The 8411-nt window shown below is 48.3% G+C and overlaps 1 non-coding gene across 1 annotated transcript; it reads left to right on the top strand.

Moving 5' to 3' along the window:
* The first annotated feature begins 1009 nt into the window (after nucleotides 1-1009).
* Nucleotides 1010-1081, top strand: trnaw-cca (transfer RNA tryptophan (anticodon CCA)). Its single transcript has one exon. It is a non-coding gene; the product is annotated as a tRNA-Trp (tRNA).
* Nucleotides 1082-8411: the final 7330 nt, after the last annotated feature.

Raw genomic sequence — 8411 nt, 5'->3', positions numbered from 1 at the left:
TTAATTGTCCACTTTCAATCTAAATGGGACTGAGGTTCCAACAGAGAAGTTTTCTGGAAAATACCTGCTGCAGTTTTAAAATTGATGAACTGGAACATCTTATACTAACTTTCAAATAACTGTAGTGATTGTATAGTTCTCATAGTGGAGAGAAGGAGTTGTTTATAAATATAAGCAGAAAGACACATTTGTGGATTGGTGAATGAGCTTTAACTTTCTGAAATGTATTTGTCCATTGGTTGCAGGTCACTGGAAATTCTTTTTTACATTTCAATTGTAGCAGCAGCAGTTAGCAGCAAAATGTCTGATTAATCAGAGTAGTGGGTCTGGGAAACACTTAAACAGCCGAGACCCTGTAAAACAGAACTCCAAGTAATAGTTTAAATAAGGCACTGAACTGACAGAGCGGTAAAGGCCTGCTCAGGTCAGGAAAAAAAACCCGACACGAACCTGACAGAACCACACTGGACCCGAGCCCGACCCGGCCCGAATGTCTCCATTTATTCCCACGCCCAACCCGACCCGAGCCTTACCCGACCACCGGAATGTTCACTTTACCTACCTCCCGATTCCGAATCGACAGGAAGCTGCAGCATGAGCGCAATGACATCATCGAGATGCTCACTTGCTCACTAAGCAGACTCAGAGTTTCCCTCCTTGATGTCCCAGACTCCCAGCTCAGGTTGGCTTTTCAACTTTTGACACTTACTAAACTCAACTTCCCAGCAGAGCAAAATGTAATACTTACTGTGTGTTTCCGAAACGGACTCAGCCCGACCTGGACCCAGCCCGACCCGAAACTGGCCCGACCTGACCCGAGCCCGAAAGCCAGACCCGGAAGAGCGACCCAACACGACCCAGACCCGACACAGGTCGCGGGTCCCGTCGGGTTCAGGTCGGGTAGCAGGCCTTTACAGAGTGGAGGTCAGATGAGGATAGAATTAATTTCAATCACTGAATCTAAACAAGAAGTAAAACTGCCAGGAATGGAAGACTTTGCTTTATTTGTGAGCTTGTGGCACAACGGTAGCGCGTCTGACTCCAAATCAGAAGGTTGCGTGTTCAAATCACGTCAGGCTCAGTTATGTTTTCCAGCAGCTCAAGTTCCTGGATTTTATATCAGAAGAGAGTTCGATCTATTGGAATGTTCAGTGAATGGTTGAATTTCAAGATCAACTTTAATAGATTAAAGTCCTGATTTCTGGTTCCGTTCCATTTCCATGCTCAGTTCTTATTTCACACTGTTTTGCATCAGAACAATGTTTCAGGGATGTGATGTGTCCATTGTTTGTACAATCGCTCTGTCATCCAGTGTGAGAAATAAAACACAAACCGCCCAGCGTGCGGCTCAAACCCATACCTGGCTCTGTCTATCGGCCGCTTAGTTCAGTTGGTTAGGACGCAGTGTTGATGACAACAAGGCTGTGGATTTGATCCCCATGTGCGCTGTCACATGGTCAGTCATTAATTTGACACATTTTTGTAACACTTAAAATCCAACTTTTAGATGCAAACAAGTTTACATAAAATGTCAGAGGGAACTTATTTTGAATAACATCCATTGCATCTTTGTCACTGGTCTGGTGTAACACAGAATTCTTTCCAATTATCTTCCGTTTGCTGATAAACATTGAACTCGTGGCCTGTTCTCGTTAATGGTCACGAGCAGCAAAAGCAGACAGAGCAAGTCTGACCGCCCAGAGATGTGGAAAAGGCTTCAGTTTGGGACAAATGCAGCAAATCAAATGTTCACCCTGCCCCGAAAGATTCAAAAACTGGGGAAAAGGACACAAGAAGATCGAGAATAAGCTAAAGCAGACAATGTAAACATTTCCCATCCTTGATATCTCTCTATTCCAATCCAACCTTCAGAGTTGGGAAAATAATTTCAGTGTAAATTGTGCAACACGAGAGTCAAAACCAAATGGCGACGCAGAATAAAGGAGAACTGCCAAAACCCCAGATTGAACCAGGGATCTTCAGTCTCACACTCTCTCAACTGAGCTATTTCAGTCTCACAGGCTTGCGATGATAAGTGGCAAGTAACATCCGCACCACACAAGTGCCAGGCAATGACCATCTCCAACAAGAGAGAATCTAACCATCTCCCCTTGACATTCAATAGCATTACAATCACTGAATCCCCCACCATCAACATCATGGAGGTTACCATGGGTAGCCATACAAATAACGTGACTACAAGAGCAGGTCAGAGGCTTGGAATCCTGAGGTGAGTAATTACAGTGCAGCTGTTGGCTCCACCCCAGGGGCTGAATTTGTTCTGTAAACCATGAAGCAGCTTCCTCTCAAATCCCAGGTTTATCAATAAATCCTCTTACAAAAGCCCCAAAGTGTGATATGTTCCTCTCACTCATCCAGAATAAAAGTTACATCTTTTGCTCTTTTTACCTTCCAAACATTGACTTCTATTTTGCTCATCATTTATTTATCTCTCCTTTTTATGTTGTGCATTTCCTAATAAACATTTAATTTCAATTATTTATGTGGGATGAAATGAACAGAAAAGATTTTCTGCAATGGTACCAGGGGTGTGGGACAGAGCGAGTGGTTCGGATCTGGAATATACTGCCTGAGAGTGTGCTGGAGGCAGATTCAATCGTGGCTTTCAAAAGGGAATTGGATAAACACCTGAATAGAGAAAATTTGCAGGGTTACAATGAAAGGGCAGAGGAGTGGAATTAGCTGATCTGCTCTTGCAAAGAGCTGTCATGGACATGATGGACTGAATGGTCTCCTTCTGTATTGTAACCATTTGATTCCTTGATTCTAACTCTGTCAAAGTTGTTCTGAACTTGCTCTGCTCCAAGGAGAACAACCCCAACTTTTCCAGTCTCTGCACACAACTGAAGTTATGAGCAACCATGGGGAACCCACTGTAAACCTTCCTCCAGACAGAAATACAACTGTTCACCACCACACTGTGACCCCGCTGTTCACAATATATATCAATGATTCGGATGTGGGGTCCAAATGTCGTATTTCCAAGTTCGCGGATGACACAAAACTTGGACAGACTGACCCATGGCACATGGAATATAATGTGTAAAAATGTGAGGTTATCCATTTTGGTAGGAGGAAGAGATGTGCAGATTATTTCTTAAATGGTAAGAGATTAGAAAGTGTAGATGTACAAAGGGGCCTGGGTGTCCTTGTCAATAAGTGACTGAAAGCTAACATGCAGGTGCAGCAAGCAATTAGGAAGGCGAATGACATGTTGGACTCTATCGCAAGAGGATTTGAGTACAGGAGTAGTGAAGTCTTGCTTCAATTGTATATAACCTTGGTTGGTCTGCAGTTTGGAATACTGTGTGCAGTTTTGGTACCCTTACCTTAGGAAGGATATCATTGCCATAGAGGGAATGCAACGAAGGTTCACCAGACTTGTTCCCGGGATGGCGGGACTGTCATATGAAGAGAGATTGGGGAAACTGGGCCTGTATTCTCTGGAGTTTTGAAGAATGAGAGGTGATCTCATTGAAACTTACAAAATAGTTAGTTTAGAGATACAACACTGAAACAGGGCCTTTGGCCCACCAAGTCTGTGCCGACCATCAACCACCCATTTATACTAATCCTACACTAATCCCATATTCCTACCAAACATCCCCACCTGTCCCTATATTTCCCTACCACCTATCTATACTAGTGGCAATTTATAATGGCCAAGTTACCTATCAACCTGCAGGTCTTTTGGCTTGTGGGAGGAAACCGGAGCACCCGAAGAAAACCCACGCAGACACAGGGAGAACTTGCAAACTCCACACAGGCAGTACCTGGAATCGAACCTGGGTCGCTGGAGTTGTGAGGCTGCAGTGCTAACCACTGCGCCACTGTGCCACCCACAAAAGGATCAACAGGGTAGATGAAGCTGTTTCCTCCGGTTGAGGAATCTATAACCAGGGGACACAATTTCAACGTAACGGGAAAGCCACTGAGGACAGAGATGAGGAGAAATTTCTTTCCTCAGTGGGTTGTGAATCTTTGGAATTCTCTACCTCAGAGGGCTGTGGAAGCTCAGTTATTGAGTATGTTTGGAGCAGAGATTGACAGATTTCGAAATATAAATGACGTAGCGGATATGGTGTTCGTGTGGGAAAAAGGCATTGAAGTGGATGATCAGTCATCATCATATTGAATGGAGGGGTGGGCTCGATGGGCTGAATGGCCTACTCCTGCTCCTATGTTCCTATGTTCCTATCAGTCTGCTAATTTCATACCCATGCTGTCATTGTCCCTTTTATTCCATGGGCTTCAGTTTTACTGGCAGTCTAGTATGTGACATCATCAAGAAGGTTTTCAATATGTTAAATAAGGAGAAATTGTTTCCAGTGGCAAAAGGGTCAGTAACCAGAGGATGTATTTCTCAGGTGATTGAGAAAAGAACCAGAGGCGAAATGAGGAATATTTTTTTTACAGTGATGTGTTGTGATCTGGAATGCACTGTCTGATCAGGACTTAAAAGCAGATTGAGTTGTAACTTTGAAAAGCAATTGGGATAAATACTGGAAGGAAAAATGTTCAGATTGCAGGAAAAAGCTGAGCATCAGAACTAATTGGATAACACAACCAAAGAGACAGCATTGACACAATGGACCAAATGGTCTCCTTCTTTAGGTATCAGTCTATGGTTTTATGAACATAATGTTGGTACAATTGCCTGAGTTGGAAGGGAAGTGAACCCAGATTCCGGGTATTCTAAACACCAGACCCAAACCAACTGAACAAGCCTGTTGTTTAATCTCTGTTTTTCACACCATCCTCTCCTCGCTCTTTCTGTGTTTCCTGCCTGGTCTGTTCCTCTGACCTTCATTCCTGACACTCCATTGAGAATGACCAACTCACTGCACCTCTCACTCACACCGTCACTCCACCCCTTCACCCACTTCCAAACCTTTCTGTTCAACAGCACCTCACATCTGCTCATCTGCTCCATTAATATAACAGGAAAACATTTTCAAACAGACATTTCCAGACAGTGAACGTTCCAGTAAGACAAGGTAAAGAGCAGATTCATTCACTTTAAACACAGAGAGAGCAGCTCTCCCTGTTCAGGCTAAGGAGCAGATGTGGTTTCATTCCCATTAGTCTCAGAGACATGGGCCAGAATTTTAAGGGACCGTTGGAGACGGGAATGGAGGCCGGGGAGGGGGAGGGGGGTGTAGAAAATAGGGATGGAAGACGTTGGAATGGATTTTTCTGTCAGCAGCTGACATGGAGGGCAGACTTCGCACATCCACTCGGCAAGAAGGCATTTAAAGTATTTATGAGTCCAATTGTCAGCAATTTTATTCACTGGGTCCAATTGAACTAATAGTGCACGGGAACCACGGGGCCTCAGAGCCTCGCCTGGTTAAAGGAGGTGACTGGGAGGTGGGAGCTGAGTGTTGGTTTCACTGGGAAGCTATCGGGTGAGGCAGCATAACTTGGCAGCAATGGTGGAGGGGGAAAGGGCATCGGGAAACACTGTCAGGAGTGGGGGCCAATGTGCCAGCTCTGCAGGGGGAACAACATCAGGATGCCATTGGGGCAGTGCCACCTCATTGAGGATGACAAGTGAGGTAACTGTGACTGGGTGTTGTTTACTGTGAAGGCCTTGCATTCAGGGAGGGGCAACCTGTCATGGGCCTCATTCACACTGGATTCGCGGCTCCTATTGAAGAGGAGGAGGAGTAGAGAAGGAGGGAGGGGGGCCCAGGCACCAGCAGGGGCACCACAGCTGCTTGGGGGCCCACAGGAGGGCCAGCCTCGAACAGGAGGCTGGAGAAGGAGGCAGAGGAACACGTCAGCCGAGGTTCAACTACCTGCAGATGTCCGAGTGATAGTGTCTCCACAGACTGCACCTCTCCACGGAGGTCGTCACTGATCTCTCTGCCATGATGCAGCTGTGCCCCACGCGACTTGGTGGGCACCTGATGCCAGTGTCACTGAAGGTCACCGTGCCACTGAACTTCTAAACCACCAGATCATTGCGGGGATCCACTGCAGATATGTGTGGAATCTCACAATCTGTGGAGAATCAGTGCATCAAGGAGGTCACCAATGTCCTGTTCAGGAGGGCTGGCGATAATGTGCACAGTGATCCAAACAGTCAAGCTGAGAGAGCTATAGGATTCGGGGCCATCACTGGATTCCCCCAGGTGTAGGGTGTCATCGACTGCACCCATGTGACCATCAAGGCTCCCGCAGACCAGCCAGCAGCCTTCAACAGGAAGGGCTTCCACTTGCTCAATGTGTAACTGGTCTGTAACCATCACAAATGGATCCTGCAGGTGTGTTCACAAATCCCGGGAAGCAGCCACAACGCCTGCATACCAAGGCAGTCCCAGGTACCAGAACTTTTCCGTGGCCCCATGCGCTTTCTGAGATGGATCCTTGGAGACAAGGGCAACCCAGTGAGGACATGACTACTGACGCCTGTGAGGAATCAACACAAGGATGCAGAGGAGAGGTACAACACCTGCTGCGGGTCAACCCGAGTGACCATCAAGGAGGCCATTGGTCTCCTGAAGATGAGATTCAGGCACTTAGATTGTTCCTGTGGAGCCCTTCAGTATGTCCCAGCGAGGGTCTCGCGTATCATGGTGGTTTGCTGTGCTCAGCACAATCTGGCATTACAGAGGGGTGAGGTGTTGACTAGTGAGGATATCGTGGAGTGCAATGCCTCCTCTGATGATGAGGATGTGGAGGAGGATGCTGCCCAAGCAGTGCCAGATGAAGAACCTCAGGCACAGCATAAAAGCCACCATGAGATACACACAAGGGAGACACGAGACACCCTTATACATTCACGTTTCCTTTGAGCCTTACCACCTTCTGGAACCACAGCAATAAAGTCTTAGCTTCAAGCAGCCCTGTTGTCACCTCTTTCCTTCTAAACCACAGCGCCCAGGTACACATCGCACAGTGGCAAGGCCGAAGCTTTGTGAACTCAGGGCTTGGTCCCTTACTTCCAGCCCCTTGGGAGGAAGGGTTGAAATGAAGTCCCAAAGGGCATCAACAATAGGAAGGAGACATAGTGAGAGAACATCATTTCTTTATTCCGTGTGACACCAAACACAACCCTATCCATCTGGAATGTACATTCACCCGTGAACCCCTCAGTGAATCTAGGTGCTCTTCGTAAATCTTTTCCGGGTGCTCCTACGTGGTGCTCCCCCTGCTCTGGCAGCTGAGATGGAGACAGGCTGCTGACCTTGCTGCCCCATGGCTTGGGATGGCATTGGCGGCCGTCCTCTGGCTGCCTGAGGCCTGGAGGGCCCCGGCACACTGAGGGCCTCCTGCACAGGTACAGGGACCCCCTCTGTCATCGAGGATGATGGAGGCACTGGCATCACTAGTGTCACTGGCAGAGGGACTTTGGAATTACTGTCCACACCAGGAGCACCCTGAGAGGGGCCCCCAGATGTAGCAGCCAGCTGCCCCTCCCCGGTTATAAGACACACTTGTACCTCCCTGCTGACCTGAGAGGGACGTGGACCTGGTGGAGAGTTCAGGTGCCTCGTCCCCCCTCTCACCTTGTCACCACTGGATGGAGCTCATGGACAAAGCGATGGAGTGCCGGTCTGCGCACATCTCCGGCAGACACAGATTGGTCTGCTGGATCTGGCTCTCCATGAGAGTGACCAATCTCTCCATGCTTGGGTACACATAGCCTCTGGCAACTCTGCCAGATGTTGCCTGACCTCTCACTGCAGCTGCAGCATTTCCCGTGTTGCTGGTGACACAAGAGACACGTCATCAGCCTGGGACTCAGCATGGGCCTGGCCTCCCACAGACCTCCAACTACCAGTGGCCTCGGCTGTCACAGCCTCCGTCAGCTGCCTGGGCCTGTCTGTGATGTGCTCACCAGTTTGTATGCCCAAATCTAACCGCGAACGGATACCCACCAACGTGAGGGTTTCTGTGCTGGTGGAGGGTGCAGGGAAATGAGGTGATGGTACACCCTCTGAGGCTCCCTCCTCCTCAGACGTGCTCGGCTGTCCCCCAGTCTCTCCAGCTCTTTGCTTTTGTCGTTCATCCGGGCCTTCATGAGAAAACAGGGACATTGAAGGGTTAGGGTCTGCCCATCGTGACATTCCAACAACCCCTCCTGTGCAGCTCCATTGATGCAGTGGTGAACAGATGAGCAGTGTGGCTCCTTTGCAGCAGATGCTCCCTTGTGCCCCAGGAGATGTTCATTCACTCTCTTGGGTAGGTGACCCTGTCTCTCCATCAGCTATGGAGCAGCTGCTTTGCTGCCCGGCCTGTTCCATGGCCTCCTCCTCCATCGGGATGAGGACATGGAGATAAGGCACTCCACTGCCGGTCTTGACACGCTCTTTCCGATTGTGGGATGTCTTCTCCTGCAGACACAATGATGAACAAAGTTAGTCTCCCAGCGGGGACAAGCC

Source organism: Heterodontus francisci, chromosome 28, assembly GCF_036365525.1.
Source record: "Heterodontus francisci isolate sHetFra1 chromosome 28, sHetFra1.hap1, whole genome shotgun sequence".
In the NCBI taxonomy this organism is placed as follows: domain Eukaryota; kingdom Metazoa; phylum Chordata; class Chondrichthyes; order Heterodontiformes; family Heterodontidae; genus Heterodontus; species Heterodontus francisci.
Note: the sequence above shows the minus strand (reverse complement) of the source record. Positions and strands in the feature narration are given on the sequence as shown.